The following is a 25,736-nucleotide window of genomic DNA, read 5'->3' as shown; positions in this document are numbered from 1 at the left end:
ACGCTGCTGCCAGGATGCTCCTGGGTGCCCCAAGAAGAGCATCAGCAAAACCGTTGTTGAAAACCTTGCACTGGCTCCCAGTGCGCGAGCGCATCTCCTTTAAATCATCATGCATTGTCCACAAAGCCCTTCAAGGCAAAGGACCCCAGGCCCTAAGCAGCTTGATACGCCCGTACAGACCCTCACGGGCCTTGAGATCGGACCTTGAAAACCTGGTCATAGTCCCCAGAATTAGGAAGGCCCGCTCGGGAGGCCGGCGCTTCTCGGTAAATGCAGCAAAGACCTGGAACGCCCTCCCCAGACACATTCGCACTGAACCGTCCCTTAGCAAATTTCGTAAATGTCTCAAATTTTTTCTTTTTCCCAAAACCTCTTAAATTCCCTTGCCCCCCTCAGAGTTTCTTATTTTCGCATGGTAGCGCTGGGACGCTTACGGGCAGCCATGCGCTTTATAAATCCAATTTCATTTCATTTCATTTCATTATGCGCTATTGATTACAAGCAAAGAGCAATCTGGCAGTCTAGCGCTACGATACCAGCTTCTGGGTCAGAGCAGGGAGCAGCGTGGGGAGCGACCGCTTCTGAGGAGCTCAGGACGGTCAAGGATCACGGACAAGGATCCCTCTGCTTAATTTCTAAAAGAATAAGTGCAGAGGCCAGTGGCCGGCGCTTTTGAATGTCGGGGTACTCTGCCTATTCCAAGTGCCAGAGCTGCGTAATCCTGATTCCAGTTTGTGCCTCTTTAATACACCACCAGACACAGACTCACTGCAGCTTTATCTCCATTTTGCTAGTTCCTGCTTTCTCCTTTATCACTATGTTCCACTCTCCTCTTCGTCCTCTTCTGGGTATGGTGGCTCAGTGGACTTATGCAACCACTGCAAGGGCATGTTTTTAATCTCATGGTCACAGGTTCAAATCCTGGTAGGTCCACTCAGCCTTACATTCATCTGAGGTTGATAAAATGAGTACCATTGAAATGAGTAACAATAAACATCTTTTATTCAGTGCCAAGATGCCTCCGGGTGAACGTGCGGTTAACAAATACACGTCATGTTATTTTTCCACCTTCTGTGTTTTTCTCTCTCGCTTTATTTTAAGCAGACTAAATTAAACATCAGACAGGTCAGTGGAGGTGTAGTGGTCTATGGAGTGTCTCATTCACTCCCATACTTCTTTTCACAGCACTTTCATCTGCAATTTGTTTTGTTGATTAGACGCTTACGCTCTTTTTCTACTCACATATTTCTGCAACACTTATTTATTTATGAATTTTTATATAGCGCGAAGATTGTGGAAAATGACAAAATGACAATGTATATGTACATAAGCGGTGTTCATTTGTGTTCCCCATACCCCTCGCTGTAAGCAGAACAAATACCGCGAAGCATTGACCGCATCATCCCGCCAGCATAGGCCCATGCACGCACGTACACGACAACCATTTTAGGCACCAAGGCCTCTCTGCCCGTTTGTTAAATCCCGAGGCCCTGGGTTCAATCCCCGGCATCTCCACCAAGGACTGTTGAAATCTAGTTTGTGAACTGAACATCATCTGCGCCATCTTGTCCATTTCCTCAGACTCACGCACAAATATGCACGGCAGCCATTTTAGGCACCATGGTCTCCCTGCTCACGATCGATCGCCAGCACGTTCCCCTGGCGCTGCAAGCACCCCCCCGCGCACTCTGGCTGCCCCCGCTCTCTCATGCAGGGGTCATAAGACCTCTCCTTCTGCGCGACTCTGCCCCTGGGAATCACACCCCGCACCTGACCAGCACCTCCCTTCCTTTCATGAATACCTCTCCTTTGATGACCCCTTCCTCTGAGCCCGATTGTCTGCACGGATCCCAGGCCATCACTTAGCCTGAGGATACAGTTTATTGCCCCTTACTGTATGGAATTGCCCCTCTTCAAAGGAGCTACGATTGATCATGCCCCCCCCCTTGAGATCCGATCAGGCGCACACATTCTAAGAATCGGTGGAATGTCCAGCTGTGTGTTAGCCATCTCCTGTTGTATGTGGGGTGGGGACCTCTACTGTAGATATGTGTGGGAATGGGCCTGAAGCGGGGATTCCGGGGATGTCTTTTCATACTTCAAAGTGTCTTTATTGCAATAAAGAATGTTCACATGTCATGAACCAGGGTATAAGAGGCCAGGCCTCAGAGAGGCTGGGAGAGCACCTCTTGAAGACATTGTGCGCGTGTCCGAAATGACAGGCTCTCCTCATGAGAAATAAAAATCTGTTCTTGCATTCCCGCTTCCAGCGCCCGTCTCTTTATTTGGTAACTGACCAAAATGGGAACTAAGAGGCGTCTTGTGCCAGCAGCCTGGGCATCGGTTGTAATTTGGGCTGTTTTTCCTCAATTGGCGCCCAACGTGGGGCCCATCAGCGACATAAGGTCCGGTAAGAGAGGTCCAGACGATGGGGTGAACATCTGAACGATTGGAGTATACCTGCCTTGAGAGGGCCCTCGTCCGGCTGCCGATTGAATGAACTTCACCGATTCCGAACGGACCTCTCTCAAGCGACCTACTTTCCTGACTGGGATCCCACAGGAATGCTGCGGTAAAAACATGGAGTAAGAGAACGATCGGGCGCTGGAAAGGGAAGGCGAAGAACTGTCCACACGGTCCGGTCCGGGTAAGGTTAAGTAGGACGTCTTTACGTCTGATTGATAGGATGGCTTTATCCATCTGATTGATTGATTGATTGATTGATTGTTTATATTGGAATCGGTATTTAAATACTGGTATTGTTCATTGATTGGTTCATTTAGCCTTGGTTGCTACTTGAAGTATTGGTTCTCTTTGAGACATTCTCTGTTTGCAAACAGCGACGAATAGGAACGTTCCTCTCTCTTTGCAAATAGTGAAGGATAGGTAATGCGGACTTTTGTCCCCCGTTGTAATCCGTCATGCCTATTTTTCTCCCCACTGATTGATTGGTTGCTCTGTTGCTCTTTGAGACATTCGCTGTCTACAAACGGGGAAGAATAGGAATATTCTGTCTCCCTTTGCAGATAGTGAAGGGTAGGTAATGCAGACTTTTGTCCCCCATTGTAATCCGTCATGCCTATCTTTCTCCTCACTGATTGTTTGTTATCGATTTTTTTTTTTATCGATTATCGCTCTTTTGAGATATTCCCTGTCTACAAACAGAGAAGAATAGGAATATTCTGTCTCCCTTTGCAGATAGCGAAGGATAGGTAATGCGGACTTTTGTCCCCCGTTGCAATCCGTCATGCCTGTTTTTCTCCCCACTGATTGATTGATTGTCTGGACATTTATTGTTCAAGGAATAGTTTTTTTGAGGTATTCTCTGTTTGCAAATAACGTGGAATAGAAATATTCTGTCTAGTCTTTGCAAGTAGTGAAGGGTAGGTAATGCGGACCTTTGTCCCCCGTTGTAATCTGTCATGCCTATCTACTCCCCACTGATTGGTAAACTAGTTCCACCCCGACCATTTATTAGAGGTAGATCATCTGGCTCAACCGGAGGGCGCCCCTAATAAAAAGGACATATGTAAAATACGAAGTAATCACCGTATCCTGTTAACAGAAACTTTAGCACAAAACACACTAGAAAAGGAAGGAAAAAGAAATCGAGCAAAATCAGTAGGCCACTGATGAGTTTTTGACTTCGCTAGAAATAAGAAACGTTAGAAATAGCCCGCAATAAGAAACATGAAAGTGGTGAGAGAAGCCAAGCTTGACATCACGGCAGCCACGAGGTAGCTAGGCTCCGCCGCCCCTCACTGCTCCAAACATGTCTGTCCCACCGCCCGCCACGCCCAATAACGGTAACATAAGATAGATACAAGTCAGCAGATACCTACCCCCATTCCGGAAGCTCCCGAAGTGCAACAGGTCCACGGTTACGCCCATCCGGAAGACGAGGCCTCGACACGTGCAGGGCGGGGCCCGGCTGGCCACCATCGGCCGGAGAGGTCGTGGGGTGGATGGCCCAGAATGTACTGGTCCTCCCATCCTCTTCTTCTGGCGCCTTGCAGGCCATGGGGGGGATGTCTTGCTTATGCCTCCGACCCCCCCCTCTCTCATCGCCTGGTCCGGCCATCACGAATGTCAGCGCCAGGAGACGGCGTGGGGTGCACTGGGAGGGAGAGGCGGCACGGACGAGCCTCTCCCACCTCCCCAGGTGGAGGCCCCTCAGCTGCACCCCCAACGCTCCACTCACCCGACAAGGGTTCGTCCACTCTTGCGGTGCAGCAACGCTCCACTCACCCGACAAGGGTTCGTCCACTCTTGCGGTGCAGCAACGCTCCGCTCACCCGACAAGGGTTTGTCCACTCTTGCAGTGCAACGCCACGCCCGACAGGCTGGAGTCCGTCTGCTCTTGCGATCCAGCGACTGCCGGTTGCCGCGGAACTCATAAAATGGCGGTCGACTCTGCAGGATTGGCCCTGGCGTGCAAAGATGGCCTGGTCGCTTGTCAGCTAGAAAATGAGTCCCCCGTCCAGAAGCGTTCTCCTCAGCTTTGAAGATTCTACGAGAACTGCAGGGGCCCCCGACCCCCGCGGACCACCCCCGATGGGGAATGACTGCCATGATTGCCCGCGGAACAACCAAGACGTAGCCACGAGACGTTGGCGCTCTCATGCTGGCGCCAGCCTCAGTTTGAATGACCAAAATCCTGCAGACTACCAATTTGATCAGTTCCGGTGGAACACCAGTATGACCCGGTAGGAAAGATTGTTGCCCCCCTCCCCCCTTTGACTGATGGTTCATATCGCCGGCCCCTTCTGTTGCCCTTTAACGAAACTTTTGGACTGCCGAAAGAGGCTCTGGTCCAACCACGAGTTGGTGGAGACATTTTGACTATACTCGGACCTGCCTGACCTCACCCAAAATGGCGCCGGTACAAATGAAACTCGCAACTCCCTGTTGTGTTCCGGTTGCTCAGCCTTGATATCGTGAGATATGTATGCAGTTTTTGAAGCGCATGGCGGGAGGGGATGGGTACTGATTGAACATTCGGACAATGAATTGATATTAAGTTCTGACGCGTCATTGATTACCGTATTATTGAAAGTTCGAATTTTCAACACTTGTGGTACTTGCCCACAATGAATTTTCTATATGATTTTATTGCACTTGTCGCACCTTTATGAAATCAACGACCACCGACTCCGTTACGTTTTCCTCAAATAAATATCCCCTCATGTACAGTTCCAGTCTGCTCCGTGGCCGGCCCACGTGGTTGTAGGCCCGTATTTGTGCGCCAACATTTTTAAATAAAGGTTTATTTTTTTTAAAAGCAAACATTGTTGTAGCGCTTAGATTGGTAAGTTTCGAATAAATGGCCACTGTTTCCGATATAAGTAAAATACAGGTGAAATGAAGCAACTCGATTACTTAAAGGTTAAAAAGCAAAGTACACTGAAATATTGCAAATGTGAATGGTCCAGGTTTGTTGTGTGTGTTTTTTTATTTTTATTTTTGTGCAACGTAAAGCAATCGATAAAGGTCCCGGTATTTAGCCTTTACTTTATATGCCACATGTATCAGGGAAGTTGTTTCAGATGCCCCTAAGCCACTCCGAAGGAATGCCACCTAGCCCCTCTAGTTTCCGTGCCTGATGAACAAAAACTACCCTGTACCACTGTAGACCATCCCTCCTCCTCGAAGGAGTGCACGAGTTCACCCCCCACTTTACACTGACTGCCCTTTGTTTTGACCCTTCCCTACACACGATCCATAATACCACACTTGGGCGATCTATGCAAAACACAGTCCATCAATGATTATCTCTCCCGCACTACCGGTCCCTCTGGGCTTAAACACCGAGATGAAAGGGACTGCATCCCACGGAGATATTTCGAGTATGTGGTAAGTAAAAGCATTTTTGGGTTTATGCGCGCTGATGTGTTTTAAAACGCTGCCCCCACCCCTTCTTTTTCCCTTCTTTTCTGCAGGTCACATCGGAACGTCGACTAAAGTATGGAGAAGACCTAAACAACACGCCATGGTTCCGCACGGAACAATTGTATATTATCTATGGGGACTACCCCTGAGAACGTGACGAATTTGTGTGATATGAATGCACGCGTGTATGCCCTGATGTGTATAGCTCGACTGAATACACGTTGCACACATTTGGATTGATAAGAGAAATGTTTTATGTATGACTTAAGTGATGATCGAACGGCCGATGGAATGGGGAAAAGGGGTCTGAACATGGTGCCTATACACGACGAACAAACAAAGATATAGCACTCCCTTACTTAGAAACGACTGTCTCTCTCTCTGAACCCAGCGACTGGAAGGGTGGCCTGAAGCAGAAACTTGGCGGGTTATTGCAGTATGACAAAATATGACTCCAACCGGCACCCCAAATAATGCAACCAAGAATGACGTGCACCCATGAGTAAATTCATACGGTAACTAAATAGGGAAAGGTTCAGGAATATTCCGGGGTGAGGTTTACCCAAGTACCCTCCTCCTGGAAGACTAGGAATATTGTCAATGTTTAAGATTTACCACCTCCTTCTTGCACCCTCATAGACATGAAACTCAAAGCTGCCCCATTGTTCTCCCGACTGACACCCTCCGTTGCCTCAGCCTGGATACCCATTCGCTAAAAATGATTCGAAGATCCCACCGTGAGTATTAGCCCGACCAGGTTAGTTCCCGAACAATTGACAAAGGTGTAAGTATTTGCAACCGAGGCCACCAGCAAAGGCAGCCAGATGAATTAAGTAGGATACTAAGGATGCGCAGCATGCAGGAAGAAAACTTTTTGGCCAAGTACTGTTCTATGTTTTGTCTTGGATTTTTGTATATAATACATGTACTATTCCCCCCCGCCTGAATTCATGTATACGTAATGTATGGATCTACGTCGTCCCTCAGCCTGTGTTTCTATATAACTTGACCCCTGCTGTTCTGTGTTGTGTGCGCACTAAATGGCCTATTATTGTACACGTTTCTCTCTCTCTCCATGTCGTACGTGTACCGAATAGTTCATTTAAAATGCGGACGACTCTCTCTCTGAGGGTCCCCCTGTTCCCTCTTCCTTTGTGTGGTAACGTTGTGCCCCGCCGGCACAAGCCTAATTGGTTTTTGAACACAAAGGTGTTCGGCAAAATTGACAGAAACTAAAACAATTGTAATTTGCCATATTACTACCTCTCCTTTCTGTAAAATGATGGAACTTGATTTGGCTAAGAAGGAAAGGACAGGTAAGACGACTGATGTCCCCTAATCTGACCTTTTTTTATAAGGGGGACTATATGTCAGTGGCCTTCTGTTCTCAGTTCGTTAGAAACACAATCCCCAATGCCCAGATTGCCCCACCTCTCTGCACCCAAGTACGGATGTCCAAAGCGTCCTCGTTTCTCCCGATTGACCCCAGCTCCATATCCCGAAGTATAACTGATGACCCTGATTAACCGTTGCTCCCCGAGAAAAGAATGTTTAGCCTCTGTCCCTCTCTCATGATGATAGAAGACTGCCAGGGCTCGGGTTAGAAAGACGAGTCTCTACCGAAGGATCCGATTTCGAGTTTGATGGAATACGCAGTTGATAGGAGTCTGACTTCTCTCCATATACGTCATGAATGAACGCCAAATAGACTTAGTACAAACTCAGTAGAAATGCCCGCATACATACTCCATAGTGATAACTTCTGACCGTGACCGATGAACGTATCCCCAACTACTTAAGATTGGAGGCGGAATTTAAATGTATAAATGTCTTCTCCTGCCAGTTCTCTAAAGCTTGTTTTATACCCATTCAAAGATACACAATCACCGGAGGAGAGGGGCCAGACGTGACGCACAGCCTGGCCGCAGATCATGAAGCACATGTGACCTCGACCAAAGGTGGAGCCGCAGAGCAACGAGACGCGGGACGAGGCACCACTCTCAAACACGGGAAATGAAAGGATGGAGGGCTGCCTTGAAGCCCTCTGCTTGCTGACCCACGCGTGCCAGAAGTCCCCGCCCCCTTTTGAGCCTGATTGATGGGCCTGCCTGCTCGTTATCCTTTGCTCCCTTGGTTTGTCTCAAAGATCTGATCCCACTCCGCCCTCTCTTCCCTCGATTATCCGACAACCCCCCCCCCTTTTTTTCACATGGATTTTGACTCAGAGAAGAAGAACAGCATTTAGGTAGAATAGGGTTTGCCACGGAAGGAGAAAGAAATGCAGGTGCCCAGCATGAGGCACCCTTAAAAAGATTAGTTAGGAAACAGGACTGTGGTCTAACAGCAGAGGACAGATCGCACCCTGCGACGTGTAAGGATGGATCCGAGCTGGACCTATAGCTCCACCGCCGGTGCTCAACAGCGCCAACGGAAGAAAACGAACTAAACTACTAGAGCCTACCAGTGATGGCTCGCTGCTAAAAAGACACTGTGGCGAAGACCCCCCCCCCTCCCCTTTCTGAACTTTCTACCCCCCCCCGACTAATTGCTTGTATTGAACTGAATTCCTCCCTCAACCACTTTGTATTGCTTTCAAAATGTTTCATCGGTCACTTTTAACTGTACATTGATACCGCCGGAGAGAGAGTCAGAACATGGTTCCATAATGTGTCGGAACATTTCCTTGATTGACTCCGACTGAGTAGTATACCGATCTCTAGACTCGTATGTATAACACGACAAATGTAAATTCATATGTATAGCACCTCGTCTATCGCATCGACTGCACATGGTTATATGCAATCCGCCAGTATTGACAAACGCTATTTCATTGACCACACATGGCTATATGTACACCCTGTCAGTTATGATAAACACGGAAATGAACTAACTTATGTTAAAAAGCGGCGACTGTGGAAAATGACAATGTATATGTACATAAGCGGCGTTCATTTGTGTTCACCATACCCCTCGCTGTAAGCAGAACAAATACCGCGAAGCATTGACCGCATCATCCCGCCAGCATAGGCCCATGCACGCACGTACACGACAACCATTTTAGGCACCAAGGCCTCTCTGCCCGTTTGTTAAATCCCGAGGCCCCGGGTTCAATCCCCGGCATCTCCACCATGGACTGTTATGTTATGTTATGTTACGTGAATTCGTACTGCGCACAGCTGCCCCAGCTAAGGGGCGTCCTGGCGCATGGCAAGGTAACACGCAACAGCCACAGGAAACACAACAGCTAGAGAAAAGGAACAAAGTTAAAATAAGAAGGTTTTAATAGCCTTACGGAAGGAGAAAAGATCCTCCAACAGCCGAATCTCCACCGGGAGGGAGTTCCACAGTTCGGCTGCTTTGACCCGGAAGGAACGACCACCAACACGGCACAACTTATATCGAGGGATGATAGTAAGAGCTTGGCCCAGAGATCTCAAAGGCCGAGTGGGGACGTACCAGGACAGGAGGTCCGTAAGAATTTGAGGTGCCCGTACCCTTTAGAATCTTAAAGGCCAAGCACAGTACCTTGAATTGAATTCTGGCCCTAACTGGCAGCCAGTGCAATGCTTTCAAAGTACTGGAAATGGGGCAGAATCTAGGAAGACCAACAATTGCTCTAGCGGCAGCATTCTGCACACGTTGGAGGCGGGTGACTTCAGCCAGGTTAGCCCCCACCAGGAGAGAGCTGGCATAATCCAGGCGCGATATAACAGTCGCCTGTATTACCAACTGCTGGGTGCGGGGGTCGAAGAACTTCAGGACTGGTCGCAGAGCCCGGAGGATTCCAAAACAACAGGCGGCCGTTTTCTTCGTGTGCCCCACAAAACTGAGAGTGGGGTCCATCCACACTCCCAGGTTTTTTAATTCCGTCACCGGAAGAGGGGCCGACCCAAGCTCCGAAGGCCACCACCTTTCCCCCCAGAGATCCGCCCTTCTACCGACAATCATGATCTCGGTCTTCTTCGCGTTGAGCTGGAGACAGTTGGCCTTCATCCAGCTTGCCACCGCCCTAAGTCCACTCTGAAACCTGGGAGCATCTTGGTCCGCATCCCCGCTGATCGTAACCGCTAGCTGGGTGGCATCGGCATATGACACAATGGTCATGCCCCACTGCCTGACCACCTCAGCCAGCGGTCTCACGTATAGATTGAACAACGTGGGACTCAGCGAGGATCCCTGCGGCACTCCCTGTTTCAGAGGATGGAACTTGGACTGGAACGGTGGCACCGCAACGCTGAAGAAGCGACCATCGAGGAAGGACCGGAACCACTGGAGGGCAGACCGCCCACCCCAATCTCCTCCAGGCGATGCAGCAGGATGGGATGAGAGACAGTATCAAAGGCGGCGCTTAGATCTAATAATACCAGCGCCGCCGTCTGTCCTACATCCATCACTGTGCGAAGGTGTTCAGCCATGGTGAGAAGGGCGGTCTCCGTGCTGTGACCAGCACGGAACCCGTTCTGGGTGGGGTCTAAGATGTTAGCTCGAGTGAGATGGTCGGAAAGAACCTTGTTCACATGGGCCTCGACGACTTTAGTCGGCCAGGGGAGCAGGGAAATAGGCCGATAATTTTCCGGTTTTTCCGGGTCCAAGGAGGGTTTCTTCAAAATAGGAGAAACCACAGCCCGCTTCCAACTGGCTGGAACCGTACCCGAAGCCAGCGAGATATTAATCAGGGAGAGTACCGAGGTACGACCCACAAACAGCTGGTCTCTAAAAAGGGCTGGCTTAAGCGGATCAGCGGCACTTCAAATCTTGTTGAAATCTAGTTTGTGAACTGAACATCATCTGCGCCATCTTGTCCATTTCCTCAGACTCACGCACAAATATGCACGGCAGCCATTTTAGGCACCATGGTCTCCCTGCTCACGATCGATCGCCAGCACGTTCCCCTGGCGCTGCAAGCACCCGCCCCCCTCCCCGCGCACTCTGGCTGCCCCCGCTCTCTCATGCACGGGTCATAAGACCTCTCCTTCTGCGCGACTCTGCCCCTGGGAATCACACCCCGCGCCTGACCAACACCTCCCTTCCTTTCATGAATACCTCTCCTTTGATGACCCCTTCCTCTGAGCCCGATTGTCTGCACGGATCCCAGGCCATCACTTAGCCTGAGGATACAGTTTATTGCCCCTTACTGTATGGAATTGCCCCTCTTCAAAGGAGCTACGATTGATCATGGCCCCCCCCCCCCCTTGAGATCCGATCAGGCGCACACATTCTAAGAATCGGCGGAATGTCCAGCTGTGTGATAGCCATCTCCTGTTGTATGTGGGGTGGGGACCTCTACTGTAGATATGTGTGGGAATGGGCCTGAAGCGGGGATTCCGGGGATGTCTTTTCATACTTCAAAGTGTCTTTATTGCAATAAAGAATGTTCACATGTCATAAACCAGGGTATAGGAGGCCAGGCCTCAGAGAGGCTGGGAGAGCACCTCTTGAAGACATTGTGCGCGTGTCCGAAATGACAGGCTCTCCTCATGAGAAATAAAAATCTGTTCTTGCATTCCCGCTGCCAGCGCCCGTCTCTTTATTTGGTAACTGACCAAAATGGGAACTAAGAGGCGTCTTGCGCCAGCAGCCTGGGCATCGGTTGTAATTTGGGCTGTTTTTCCTCAAGATTACCCAGAAGTATTAGAGCGAAGAACATTATATGAGAAATTCAGGGGAACAAGGTAGTAGGTGACAATACGTATAGCTAGTACGGTTACTCATGGTGAGAGTTACTTATTTACAAATTACATATTCAATAAAGATTACAAATTAAGAAATACTAAAGCAATTAATGTTACCCAAATACATATTACATATTTACAGAGTGAAAGCGGAAAGGTAATTCTAGCTCTCAAGAGTGTCAGGCAAGAGTCAGGGTCACGCCATTAAGTAGGAGGACTTATGCCTGATAGGGAGCTTGGCAAAGAGTGTTACTGAGAAAAATGTTTTTTTTTTGGAAGAGAAGAATTTTAAAGTCAAGTCTGTTTTGAAGATCCAGAAAGAGGTGGTGGTGCAAAGGTTTTGAGGCAGAACATTCTAAATTCTAGTCATTACCTGAGAAAAACTTTGCGATAAGACTTTCTCTTTTGAAAGTTGGAGGTGCGAGCAGCAGATTTTCAGCATTTCATGAAGTTCTAGAACCTTCTGAAATCTTGAGTTTATTTGCTAGGTAGCAAGGGGTGGGAGAGTGAATGGCTTTATGGGTGATACAAGCAGTCTTGTATATGGTCCTAGCTTTAATAGGTAACCAGCAAAGAGTTAGCAGCATAGGTGTGATATGGTCATTTGTTTTGGCCGGTAGACGAAATGCGCAGCTGAGTGGAGAATGGATTTTAAATGAGATAGGTGGGTCTTGGGGTGGCCGGCAAGGAGTGAATTACAGTAGTCCAGTCTGGTGTCTCCCAAAGATTGGACAAGAGTTTTCAGGTCCTGCTCCAGAGTTTAACATAGGATCCCCCAGAGAAGGCGCAGGTGGAAGCATACATTCTTGGCTATGGTGTTGATTTGGGATTGGAGTTTAAGTCATTTGTCCAGGATGACACCCAGTGATTTGACATTGTCAACGATGGTAGGTTTACTATTAGGAATGTTCAGATTATCCATCCATGATTGAACAGGAGGTGGAGAGTTTGAGGAAGAGATAAGAAGGAATTTGGTTTTAGAGGGATTCAGTTTTAGTTGATGAGATGTCATCCATTCTTGGATGGAGTTGAGGGTGGTGACGTAGTGATATGTTGTGTGGGGAGAACACTTGATCTGCACCACATCTCACACTCCCTATATTTCCTCTACAGCAACCTCTTTTCACTCTCTCCTCCACATACTTCCTAGTATCTTTTTCACTTCATCAGTCCCGCACACCCCGCACCCACTCACCTGTAAGAGCAGCTTTTCTTTAACTTTAATCCTGTTAATATTTTGACTGCTGTGTAACTCCTTCTTACTCTTTGGTATAGAATCACAATTTCAATTTTTGCACTTAAAAATTGCTCTGTGCACTCTGCAGAGTGGCCAAGGACTGGATGAGTGGGTATCCTGAACCACTTTATCGTCAACTGATGGAAACTGTGAGAGATTTGAAGTGCCATTGACCTGAATCCATATCTCTATATTGTGGCCCATTATATACACCCAACCACAACCTGAACTCACACAGATACATGCAGGATGCAACTCTTTTCACACTACTCACTAAACCTGAGTAATGTGTTGCATGAAAAAACTACAGAAGCACAACATCCTGTAAAATGCTAAAACTCTCAGGGAACGAAAAAGGAAGTAAAACATTAAATATGAACAAGGAGGTGCAGCTGTCTCTGGGCGGCGGAGCACAGGGTCGGGGGTGAAGTTACCATTGATGGAGCCTGTGCAATACTCTAGGCCCTGAGGCTGAAGGTGACTCAGTCAGCCTTGCACCCGCTAAGGTTCCACAGAGGCTGTCTGTTCTGATTTTTATTTTTTTAGACACAGTGAATGTCAGGGACGTGGCTGAGTTTACTTTTCAAGGGTAGGGTGACAGAGGGAGTAGAGGATGAGAAGGTAGGAGAAAGGGGTGTTCCAGATTACATATCTCTTCTGCCCAATCTACTAGTTTCCATCCCCAGACAGACGGCCAAATGGAGAGACTGAATCAAACACTGAAACAGTATCTTTGATGCTATGTTGACACCACTACTGATGCTTGGGTGGATTGGTTGTGGGCTGCTGAGTTCGCCTATAATAATGCTGTACATACATCCACAAAACACACCCCGTTCTACAGTACCCATGGTTTCCATCCACGTTTTACTCCATTAGTTCTCCCTGGCACTACAACCCAACTCCCTGATTTGCAAGTTAGGCTGGCGGACATGCGTAAAACCTTGTTAGAGGCTAGGCGCAATCTGCGGAGGGCTAATGAAAGGTATAAGAATCAGGCCGACAAGAGGAGCAGACCGGGCCCTGTGTTTCATTGTGGGGACTGGGTGTGGTTGTCCACGAAACATATTAGGTTTAGGAAATACAGCGTTTTCAATCCTAAGTACATTGGTCCTTACAGGGTAGTGAAACACATAAATCCTGTGGCTGTGAAATTGAGATTGCCTTCCCACTTCTGGATACATCAGGTATTTCACGTCTCTCTCTTGAAACCTTCTTGGACACCCATAAAGAGTCCTGTGTGGGTTCAGCATGAACGGGAGTACGAGGTCAAGGGTATACTGGACTCCAAAAGGGTGAGGGGTAGGTTGCAGTACCTGGTGTCTTGGAAGGGTTATGGTCCTGAGGAGGATTCCTGGGAGCCAGCAAGGGCGGTCCACGCTCCGAGGTTGGTGTCTCGATTCCATAAATTGTTTCCTTGCAAACCCTCTGGCAGTCAGTGATCCTGGGAACGGGGATGTACTGTCACGTTTCGCCACCGGTAGTCACTGACTGCCGTGATCGAGTAGGCGAAGATCGCGACAAGGGCGTTCTGAACTACAAATCCCTACATGCCTTGCGATCACGCGAGAGTGATCCTAGTGACATCACACGCGGAAGTAAAAGCCTGCGGTGAGAACACTCCTGGCCGCTAATTCTTGGATACTATCGAGAGCGGACCTGTTTCTGAACTTCCCCGGTATTTGGGCGGTAAGAGTGCGTTTCGCACTACGAATTGCTGGAATACCTTCAGGGGGCAAGTTGAACTCCAAACCATTTCAGTATTTTGTTGTTGGTGGCAGAAATCGGAATCTCCGATATTCTGCATATGAACCGGAGTTCCCGGTTTCTATCTTTGTTTGCCGAAAATCCTGTTGGCGGAGACCGTGCTTGTAGGTCTCTTGCAGAGAAATGCTTGTGGGGTTTCTTCGTGTATTCCGACTCCTCTGTTGGCGAAGACCAGTTAGCAGGTCTTCTTGCGGAGAAGTCTCGTGTTACAGATGTTATTGGGGTTCTTCCGCCACCCTTTCACGTGGTGGATTTAACCTTGTGTACACAGGCTCTGATTAAGTAACTTTCCTGATACTTACCCTGTATTTTTGGAGCGAATAAGGACTGTTACTCGGAGAGCCTTGGACATGTTTCTATTGATGAATATAAGACTGTGAGCTTAACAGTCACTAGCAGATACCTCTTTCGTTTGGTTTCTTGATCAAGATGTTATTGCTCAAACAAGCCTAAAGACATACATGCATATGTCCTCTTCTGTTTCACATATTATAGGAGAGAGTCTCCAGAGAGGGTTGGTGTCAAGTAATAGGCAAGGCGTATTAGTTCCACCTCAAGCACAAGTTGGTAGGTATACATAGGGAGCGCTTAGTTCATTTAGTTCATGTATATGCGGGTATGACTAAAACCCCTTGTGGAATGTTCCCATATAGATATATATATATATATATATATCTGTGTCTTTTCTTTTTCCCTGATCAAGATATGCTCGTTGCTGGAAGTGAAACCGCTACAACCCTCTGCTCTCTCCTACCTGATAGGTCCCACCTCCTTTCCTTTACAGGTGAGGGGCAGAAAAATAGTGAAGTGGGAGTGCTAGTGCAAACGACTATTCTGAAGGGTTGAAGTTAGATCTTGTACTGATTCCTTGTCTTTTGTATTTACTACAGATCTCCCTCCCCGCTGTTCCTAACCTTTCCTTCCCCCGCTCGATTACCTCAAAAGTCTGTGTATTTCATCTGCCAGACTTGGGGTTGTCCAGAGGTGGGCCCCCATAGAGCATCGGTACAACCCTGAGGATTTGGAACGGAGGAGCCTGACAGAGACAACTCTATTCTCAGAGCGAGGGGTGGATGTAGATACCCTGGCTGTCTGGCCCAGTAACCTGTAGAGATATAGAAAAGAGACAAATATCATTGAGAATAGAGTGAAGGCCCCAAGGGACACTGGTGCCAGCATCACCATGCTGGCTGAGCCACTGGTGTCCCAGAATTAATATCTCCTAGGACAGACTTATAAGGTCCTCGATGCTGACAATCAGTCTATAGAACATCCAATGGCCTTGGTGACCTTAGATTGAGGATGGGTAAGTGGTCACAAAAGGGTGTCTTCTGCTATCCCTGTACAGTGTATGCTTGGAAATGATGTGGAATACTCAGCATGGGCTGAGTTAGAGAAGAAAATCCTTGCAGCAAAGCTGGGAATACCTAAATGGGTGTGTATAAAAACAAGAGCACAAAGCAAAACCCAAAGTGAAAAAGAAGTATTGGAGGCTAAAATGATGGAACAACCATCTAAGAGAAAATACAGGCAATCTGGGGAACCAGCTTCACTACAGTCAGCAGAGCAAGTACCCGCTGCTTAGTTGGAGGACTTGTCAGCCCCAGAGGGAACTGAGTCTCAGGAGCTTGGGCCTAACACGGCACAGCTCTTAGGAGAAGGGGGATCCTCCAGGGAAGATCTGTGCCAGGGGCAAAACATTCATCTCACTCTTTAAAGCCTGAGGCAGCAAGCTGCTGACTAGGAAAAGGGAAGTGTCACTGGTTCCTACAGGACCTATTGAGAGAAAGGACTCATATTTACTGAGGCCAGAGACACCAAACTGGGTGCCACTAGGACAGTGGTACTGCCTCGACAAATTAGAGAGATTCTCCTAAAACTGGCCCATGAAATTCCCCTAGCTGGGCATCTTGGCCAAACCAAAACTTGTAGTTGGTTGGTCAAATACTTCAACTTGCTAAGTATGTCCCAGAAGGTGAAGGAGATTTGCAGCCACTGTGCTACCTGTCAGGCCAGTGGCAATACAGGTATTCACCTGAAGGTCACCTTAACTCCACTTTCAGTGGTTGGGGTACCCTTTGAAAGGGTAGGGATTTACATTGTTGTTCTCCTTGACCCTTCAATACCATCAGGGATTACATTTATTCTGGTGGTAGTTTATAAGGCCACCAGGTACCCGGAAGCAATTCCCCTGAGGACCACCACTGCACCTGCATGGCCAAGGCCCTCCGTGGTATTTTTACTAGGGTTGGCTTTCCTAAGAAGTTAGTATCAGATAGAGGTACAAACTTTGTCTACATTCTTAAACACATGTGGACTGGGTGTGGGATGACCTACAGTTTCACTACACCATACCATCCACAGCCAAATGGGTTTCTTGAAGGATTCAAAACAACCATAAAAGGCATGATTGAAGGACTCCCTGAAAAACTCCCCCTTTCAACTTTTGTTTGGACACCCTGTAAGAGGACCCCTCTATCTTGTCATGGAAGGATGGGAGAGACCTCTCCAGGACCCAGAGCAAGATATTGTGGATGATGTACTTGGCCTTTGTTCAACGATGGCTGAATACATAAATAAGCAAAACAAAACCTTGAGGCCAGCCAAAAGCTCCAGGAGCTCTGGCATGATCAAAAGGTTGTAATGGTGGAGTTCTAACCAGGGCAGAAGGTGTGGGTTTTGGAGCCTATGGCAACTAAGGATCTCCAGGACAAATGGACTGGGGCCTACCCTATCCTTGAAAGGAAAGGGAAGGTCACCCATTTAGTTCACCTTGACACATGTAGAGACCCCAAGAGGGTGATGCATGTAAATCACCTTAAACCCTACAATGGCAGGGATGATGTGAACCACTCCCTGATCTCCTTTCTCATAACACTAAAGATGGGTCAGTTGATGTAGTGGTCTTTTCAGATACCCTCACTGCCCAACAACAGACCGATTGCAGGCAAGTCCTGACTCAGTTTGCTGAGCGCTTTTCTTTGACCCCTGGTCAGGTAAGCCGCTTGTAAACGGCAGGAAAGGATCTGGAGGGCAGATTACTCAGAGCAGGGGAAGGAGCTTTATAGAAAGGAACTTAGAAGTTATCATAAACTTATTAGAAAAGCCAAGGCCGGCCATCTGTTAGAGAGAATTGACTCAGCCAGTAATTCTACCCGGGAACTCTTCAAGGTTTACAAGGAGCTGACCTCCACCACCCACATAGCAGCACCAGAGGTGGGCTCAGAGGTACTCTGCAACCAGATCGCGGAGTTCTTCTCCGAAAAGGTGGAAACTATTTATTCCACCTTCCCGGAGGGGGCCAGGAGTGGTGAGATAGGAATGGCATATGGAGAACCTATGGTGAAAGGAGCTGGATTGAAGGAATTCTCGATACCCCCCCAGGAACAACTGATTAAAATCTGCAGCAGCATCAAGTCCGGCTCTCCTAAGGATCCGGCTCCCCCAAGAAGGGTAATGGGGAGCTTGGAATGCCTAGAGCCTTTCATTAGGCACTTAGTGATGACCTCTTTTGATACATGTTGTGTCCCTGGCTGTTGGAAGGAAGCTGTGGTCCTACGGCTTCCAAAGAAACCACACCTGGGGTTAGAGCATTTAGACAACTTACGCCCTATCTCTCTCTTACCATACTTTGCTACGGTAGCCGAAAAAGTGGTCAATATACAACTAACAGCCCACATTGAAGAACATGAGCTTCTGCACCGGACCCAGTCTGGCTTTCGAGACAGATATTCGACAGAATCAGCTCTGCTCTATGCCACCGAGTCCATCCGGCAATTGGTGGATGCAGGTCAAACGGCGGCCTTAATTTTGCTAGATCTGAATGCCGCCTTTGACACTTTAGCCCACCACACCCTGGTGCAATGTCTGCGGAAGGGTGGGGTGTCGGGCAGGGCCTTGGGCTGGCTAAAATCTTTTCTGTCAGGGCAGTGCTTCCGGGTGAGACATGGTGAGCACTACTCCCGGGTCATCAGGTTGAACCAAGGAGTGCCGCAGGGATCGACCCTGAGCCCTACCCTGTTTAATATCTATGTAGCACCTGTGGCAGAGATTGCGGAGAGGTTTGGGGTCAGGGTCGTATCTTATGCGGACGACACACAGATGGTGGTCTCCCTAACTCAGGCCCCGGAGTCAGCCGCCCTCAGCTTCAGAGCATGTAGGCAAGAACTAGCTACTTGGATGGCTGATAACTGCCTGAGGCTGAATGGCGGCAAGATGGAGGTTCTGGTGGTGGGGCGGGCCCCAACTGTGTGGTCATCGGCTTGGTGGCCTCAGGACTTGGGGGCGACACCTATACCATGTGCACAGGCAAAAAACCTGGGAGTCCGGCTAGACCCTGACCTGTCGTTTGACTACCAAACAAGGCGTGTGGCAGGCACGTGCTTCGGAATTATGAAGGTCCTGCGTAAAACCTTGGATCTCCTACCCGTGGCAGCTAGAAAGACTCTGGTGCATGCGCTGGTGACATCCCGTCTAGATTACGGTAACATCTTGTATCTAGGGGCTCCTGCGAGATGTGTGCAGCGCCTGCAGGGAGTGCAGAATGCAGCCGCCCGCCTAATTCTGAGACGCCCGAAAAGATCATCGGCCAGGGTAGCACGGGCGGCGCTTCACTGGCTACCTATTAAAGAGAGAGTCGCCTTCAAAGCCCTTTGAGTCTGCCACCGAATCCTGCAGGGCAGGGCCACGGCGTGCCTGGCAGAACTTGTGTCCCCACACCTTCCTGCGCAGCAGTTGAGGTCGAGTGGGATGGGTTTGGTATGTGTACCAGCTATAAAAAGGGCCAGGATGGGCAGCCGGTCCTTTAGACTGCTGGCAGCCAAACAGTGGAATGCCCTCCCGTTGGAACTCCGGATGGAGAGCCAAGAGAGATGCTTTAGGAAAAAATTTTAAACATTTATTTTTCCTTAAGGTTGAGTGAGGTTCGATCTGGGCTTGATTATTGGCTGACTTACCGCAGGGCGGGGACACACTGGCATTAGTGTAACCACGGCGCTTTATAAGTGGAGATATTACTTATTATTATTAACTGGTGGACACTGGTGACAGCCTCTCTGTCAAACATAAAATATACAGGCCTTCTGAACATGTTAAGGAAAGCATCAAAGCTGAAGTAAGCAAGATGCTGGAGTTGGGTGTCATTGAACCCTCGGAGAGCCCCTGGGCCAGCTCAGTTGTGATGGTCCCCATGCCTCATTACCAGGAAATAAGGTTTTGTGTGGACTATAGGGGCCTCAATTCAGTCACAAAAGCAGATGTATATCCAGTTTCAAAAAGTGATGAGCTGTTTACCAAGCTGGGGTTAGCCACATATCTGAATACCTTTGATCTCACATCAGGGTATTGGCAGATAGGTCTGATCCCTGGTCAAAAGAAAAATCTGCATTTTCACTCCAGATGGGCACTTCCAGTATACTATGATGCTGTTTGGTTTGAAGAATGCCCCTGTCACCTTTCAGAGGTTGTTGAATAAAGTTCTAGTTGGACTGGAATCCAAGTTTTGCAGCTTATCTTGATGATATTACAGTCTTTAGCTCTACGTGGCAGGATCACCTGATCTACCTCCAAAGGTCCTGGAGGCTCTGCAGAGAGCAAGTCTCACTATCAAGCAAGCAAGTGCCAGATAGGTCAGGACCATGTGGCTGGAGGCCACGTTCAGCTGCTACACCCCAAACTGCAGATCATTCTGGATTGGGAAGCTTCAACCACTCAGACCCAAGTCAGGGCATTCATTGGCTTAACTGTGTACTGCAGGAGGTTTGTGCAGGGATAAGGATTCATTGTGGCCCACTCACATAACTGACCTCCAAGAAAATGCCCAAATGTTTTAACTGAACAGTGAGCTATCAAAAGGCTTGCACCCATTCTAAAAGCTCCAGATTACCCCAAGCAGACAGATGCCCCTGAACATGGAAACGGGGAAAAATGATGATGGTCATGACCAACCTTTATAAGCAAGAGGCTTCTCCTCAGAGAGCAGCGTTGGAGTACCATAGAGGGGGAAGCCTTAGCTGTGATTTGGCCTCTGAAGAAGCTTGGACCAGGAAGTGAGAACCAACCAGGTATGGTCTAACTGACCACAGACCTCTCAGATGGCTCATGCAGATGAAAGGACAAACCCCCAAATTGTTATGGTGGTCCATCGCTCTACAGGTAATGGACTATACAGTGGAACACAGACTTGGACTGGCCATGCCTATGCATATCCAGGTTCTTCTACTGGGAAGATGAATACTCTCTAGAGAAAGGTTAATTTAATCCTCTTTTGTTTGGGGGAGGAGCATGTAGGAAAGTGCCTCTTTTTGCATGGTTAGCCCCGAATTTGACCTGATGCCTGTTGTGATTTTGAACTGAAAGTGCACTGGGGCCCTACTAACCAGGTTGCTAGAGCCAGACCTATTTCCCCAATGCTGTACCATGATCTGCATACCTTCAGTTCCCCCATAAGTCCCTAGAAAATGGTACCCCTGGCATTTAGGGCATGGATACTGAAGAGGGTCCTCTTGGGCTACAGCACTGATTGTGCCATCCCAGGGCCCCCTCACCAACGCTATTCACTCTGCCATTACAGGCTTCATGTCATGGTGCAGCAACATCGAAAGTTGACATGTCCCATGCCTCCCATGCACTGCATAAGATATAGGTAAGTCACCCCTACTGCAGGCCTTTAGCCCTAATGCAGGGTGCACTATATCTTACGTGTGGGCATATCTGCATGAGCAAATATGCCCCTATAATGTCCAGATGGTAACGAAAAACAACTGGCTGACTTGCATCTTTGGTTTATTGCTCAGTCTCATGACATCCAGTTCGCATTGGACGTTAACAGAGTGGTTAATTTTTGGGATATTTCCATCAGGGAGGAGGGGGGAAAATTACACAATACCCTATACAGGAAAAATAGTGAAAGGAACACCCTCCTACGGCACTCCAGTCACCATCCACGCAACCTCAGGGACAATTTCCCATTTGCTTTTGCTCAATTTCTGAGGTTGTGGAGGAATTGTTCCTGAAAAGATGATTTCTTCGAGCAATCGACTTACCTCATGACTTGCCTCATAGAGGGAGGATACCCTAAGAGTCTCTGAAAAAAAAGGCACGGAAACTAGCATGGTTCTGCCATAGGGAGCTTCTCCTTGAACCTAAACCCCCAAAATAACGGGGTAGGAACGCCTTGTGTTCACAACTACATTTTGCACCGAGAGCAACGAAATAAAGAAAATCAGTAACCAACACTAGCATTTAGTCGCAGAAGAGATAGGAATGGCTGAACCTCCCATGCATGCTTTTAAGAAAGGCAAGAATGTAAGGGACTACGTGGTCAAACATTGTTATTTACCATATATCTATGTATCTGAGATATTTACCTTGTAAAGCGCTCTGATACCCGCAAGGGTCTTGTTCGCACTATATAAAACCTTCAAATAAATAAATAAGGAGATCAAACAGTGTACTTATAACAGTCATACATACACAATGCAGGACCACACTAACTGCAAATCCAGGGGAGTGATATACGCGATAGTCTGTCCATGTGAGTCCATGTACATAGGCCAAACTATACAAAAGTTAAGTCTTGCGTACTGCAGCATTGCAGCAGTATACGCTGCCAAGTACAGGGTGCACCCCTTGTGGAACATTTCAGTCCCTTTGGACACTCTGCTGAGTGTCTGCAGTGGTGGATACACACTGAGTATCCGGGAGTGTAAATGGATACATGTTTTTGACACAGTGGCAAAGGGTCTGAACAAATATGAGTTGATCGCCAGACAAGTAGCCACGCTTAGTAATGGTTGGACTTTTTAGCCATGTGCCCCGTTTTAGTACATGCATACATCCATCACTGTAAACGGTATATTATAAACCCTGTCCGTTCTCTGCACATCATTTAATGCTATGTCACTATGTATAATACACCTCATGTAACAATTATGCAACTATGTTAAACGTTTTGTCTCAATGCTCTACATGTATGGTATTCCCTGGAATCAATTACGCATGATTAGCGTTTTTAACCTATTATCACATTGCACACCGTATTTAATTTCTTCCATTTATCTTCAATCATCACATACAGAATGGGAAACATGATCCTTCTATCCCTTTCAAACTCACGCCGACTGGTTGTAATTTCGCAACTACTGCCTTTAGATTTATGTTTTGCCTTTATTGTAACAACTTTGTTATGTTATGTTATGTTAAAAACACTTTTATAGCGCACAGCTGCCCCAGCCAAGGGGCGTCCCGGCGCTTCATAGAAAGTACCCAAACACAACACAGCAATACAAGAATGAAAACGCACAGAACAGAGTACTAAACTGTATGGGGGAACAAAAGCGTTTTGATAGCTCTCCTAAACTTCAGGAGCTCATCCATACCACGGATATGGGGCGGAAGAGAATTCCACAGTTTGGCAGCCAGAACTCGAAAGGACCAGCCTCCAGCTCTGCACAGTCTAAACCGTGGGACAGCCACTAAATTTTGCCCCAGAGATCTCAAAGAATGCGAGGGCACGTAAGGCACCAGAAGATTATCAAGAATCTGGGGGGAGGCCAACTTGAGGATCTTGAAAGAGAGGCACAGGGTTTTAAAATGGATCATCTGTGCCATTGGCAGCCAGTGCAAAGAACGGATGGTACTTTCCGCAGAACAGAACCTCGGTAAACCTACCAGGGCTCTAGCTGCGGCATTCTGAACACGTTGCATCCGGGCGATTTCAGCCTGGTTGGCTCCCAACAGGAGCGAACTGGCGTAATCAAGCCGAGATAGAATGGATGACTGTATGACCAACTGCCGGGTGGAAGCATCAAAGAACTTCAAGATAGGTCTCAACCCTCGTAAGATGCCAAAACAGGTAGCCGCCACTTTTTTAGTGTGGCCACTAAAACTCAGGGCAGGATCAAGCCAGACCCCCAAGTTTTTTACCTCTGAGACTGGAATAAGAGTTACACCCAGCTCAGGGGGCCACCATGTGTCACCCCAAAGATCCGTCCGCTTGCCCACAATCATGACCTCAGGTTTTTTAGCATTCAGCTGGAGGCAGTTGGCGTTCATCCAGCTAGTTGCCACCAACAGTCCCTCCCGGAATCTGGGGGCATCAAGGTCGGAGTCCCCACTCAAGGTGACCGCCAGCTGCGTGTCGTCAGCATAAGAGACCATAGTCATACATAAAGATTGAATAGTGTGGGACTCAATGACGAACCTTGAGGCACACCCAGCTCCAGCGGATAGGACTTAGACTCAAAAGGCGGGGTAGCTACTTTAAAGGTCCGATCAGCAAGAAAGGAGCTAAACCAATCGAGTGCAATGCCCGTGACACCCGCCTCTCCAAGACGTCGGAGGAGGATCCTGTGCGAGACCGTGTCAAACGCGGCACTAAGATCCAGTAGGACCAGTGCCGCAGTCTGACCAAAGTCAAGCACAGAACGAAGATGTTCTGTCATTGAGAGCAAGGCTGTTTCAGTGCTGTGACCAGCACGAAAGCCATTCTGGGAGGGGTCCAGAATGGCTGCTCTCACAAGATGTTCAGACAACACCCCATTCACAAAGGCCTCAGTGATTTTAGCGGCCCAGGGGGGGAGAGAAATCGGGCGATTGCTCTCGGGTTTAAGGGGGTCCATGGTAGCCTTTTTCAGAATGGGTGTCACAACCGCCTGTTTCCATTTAATTGGAACAACACCGGAGGCGAGAGAAAGATTTATAAGGTGGCACAATGAAGGAAGACAAATAGCCGCAGAGTCTCTGAACTGGGCTGGTCTCAGAGGATCCGCTGGCGAACCATATTTTATCTTGTAAGCCAGCTTGAGAAATGTCTCCTTTGTACATCATGTTTTGTTTCAATAGTGTTTTGATTGTAATATGTTTCAATTATGTTAAATCGTGTTTGTTTATGCATCGTCTATATAATGTAGGTGTTACTGTATTTACATTATTTGGTCTTTTTTCACGTTGTCTCGTAATGGGAAAGACAGTCTGACTTCCTTGCCGGCCCCCAGCACACAGGCGAGTCATGCAGCTACGTGTCTGTTTTGACACAGCACCTTGGGAACGTGCACGCGGTCCTCGGCGGTTTAGTAATCTATTTTTAGACATGCTGACTCACTCACACTCTGACTCGAGGAGTGTAACATGGATCCCCCGGGCTGCACCTGAATAACTTCTAGAAGACAATTACATCTTGATAAAGCTGTTCCAGTGATTTACAGGCCCCCCCACCCTTCACGACTCGTGAAATGTAGTCTTTGTGTTTCTTGTTTTATGTTATTTTCAGATCCAGTGGGCGATTAACTCACCCCGGATTACTTGAATGATTTAAGAGATGATACTCTCCTGAATTAACAATTGCCACGCCGCAACCAAAGTGCGGGTAAGTGGACAGTAATGTACTCTGCTATATCTAAGAGTTTTACTTTAGATGAATGAATAGTTTAATAAGTACATCTTCATTTTCACAGACCACCGTACAAGGGACTGCATCCTAACTTTGCTTCACCATAGGTTAGTGAGTAGGCACACAACCTTTATATCCTTTATATCAGTTTCTAGTTTTCATTCATGATTTTTTAAATTAAATAATATATTGTACCCCTAGGTTGCATTCCTTCCACCTGTCCTGAGGAAGACCCACCAGCAAAGGAGGTAAATTACCCTCTATGCGCTAGGGTCGAAACAACGACACTTTCCCCAAGTGGGCCTGTACCTGATGACACCCCAGCCCTGCTATTTCACAGATGATAACTCTCTGTGCATCTTCCGAAAATCGCAAACCAAACGTTTTTGGAACTCGATATGAGGGACACGCCTAATTGTGAAGTGGTGTCATTCTAAACCGTAGCCAGTTTGCTAATAGATAAACATTAATTGACTGTGTTTTTGAAAATCCTGACTTTATTCCCTTCTTTCACATCTGTCCTATTCACAAGCACATTTTTCGGATATATGTCAGTACAACGCGGTTGTTTTCAACGCGGTACTTTACAGCGCAGATTTTACAACGCAAGTCGTTACAACGACTTGCGTTGTAGGGTGCGGATTTCGGAATCTTATAATCTTATATTCCAACACCAGTCCCCGTAACAGTAGGGAAGGTGTTGGAATATAAAATTACAAGATTCCTTATCCCACAGCGCCATCCAGCGCAAGTCGTAGTAACGACTGGCGTTGTAAAAGAC

General features: G+C 47.8%; 2 long non-coding RNA genes across 2 annotated transcripts in view; one reads left to right on the top strand and one right to left on the bottom strand.

Annotated features, from left to right (window-relative positions):
• Nucleotides 1-25,736, bottom strand: part of LOC144770700 (uncharacterized) — a 93,230-nt gene that overhangs the window by 21,642 nt on the left and 45,852 nt on the right. The gene's annotated exons all lie outside the window — the stretch shown is intronic.
• LOC144770701 (uncharacterized) overlaps nt 24,781-25,736 on the top strand; it is a 45,299-nt gene continuing 44,343 nt past the window's right edge. Inside the window, exon 1 of the long non-coding RNA XR_013598978.1 lies at nt 24,781-24,931. This is a non-coding gene — a long non-coding RNA (uncharacterized LOC144770701). The remainder of the gene's footprint in view (nt 24,932-25,736) is intronic.

The sequence above is a fragment of the Lissotriton helveticus genome, chromosome 7 (genome assembly GCF_964261635.1).
Source record: "Lissotriton helveticus chromosome 7, aLisHel1.1, whole genome shotgun sequence".
Lineage (NCBI taxonomy): Eukaryota > Metazoa > Chordata > Amphibia > Caudata > Salamandridae > Lissotriton > Lissotriton helveticus.
The sequence above is the reverse complement of the archived record's forward strand: the minus strand, read 5'-3'. Positions and strand labels throughout refer to the sequence as shown.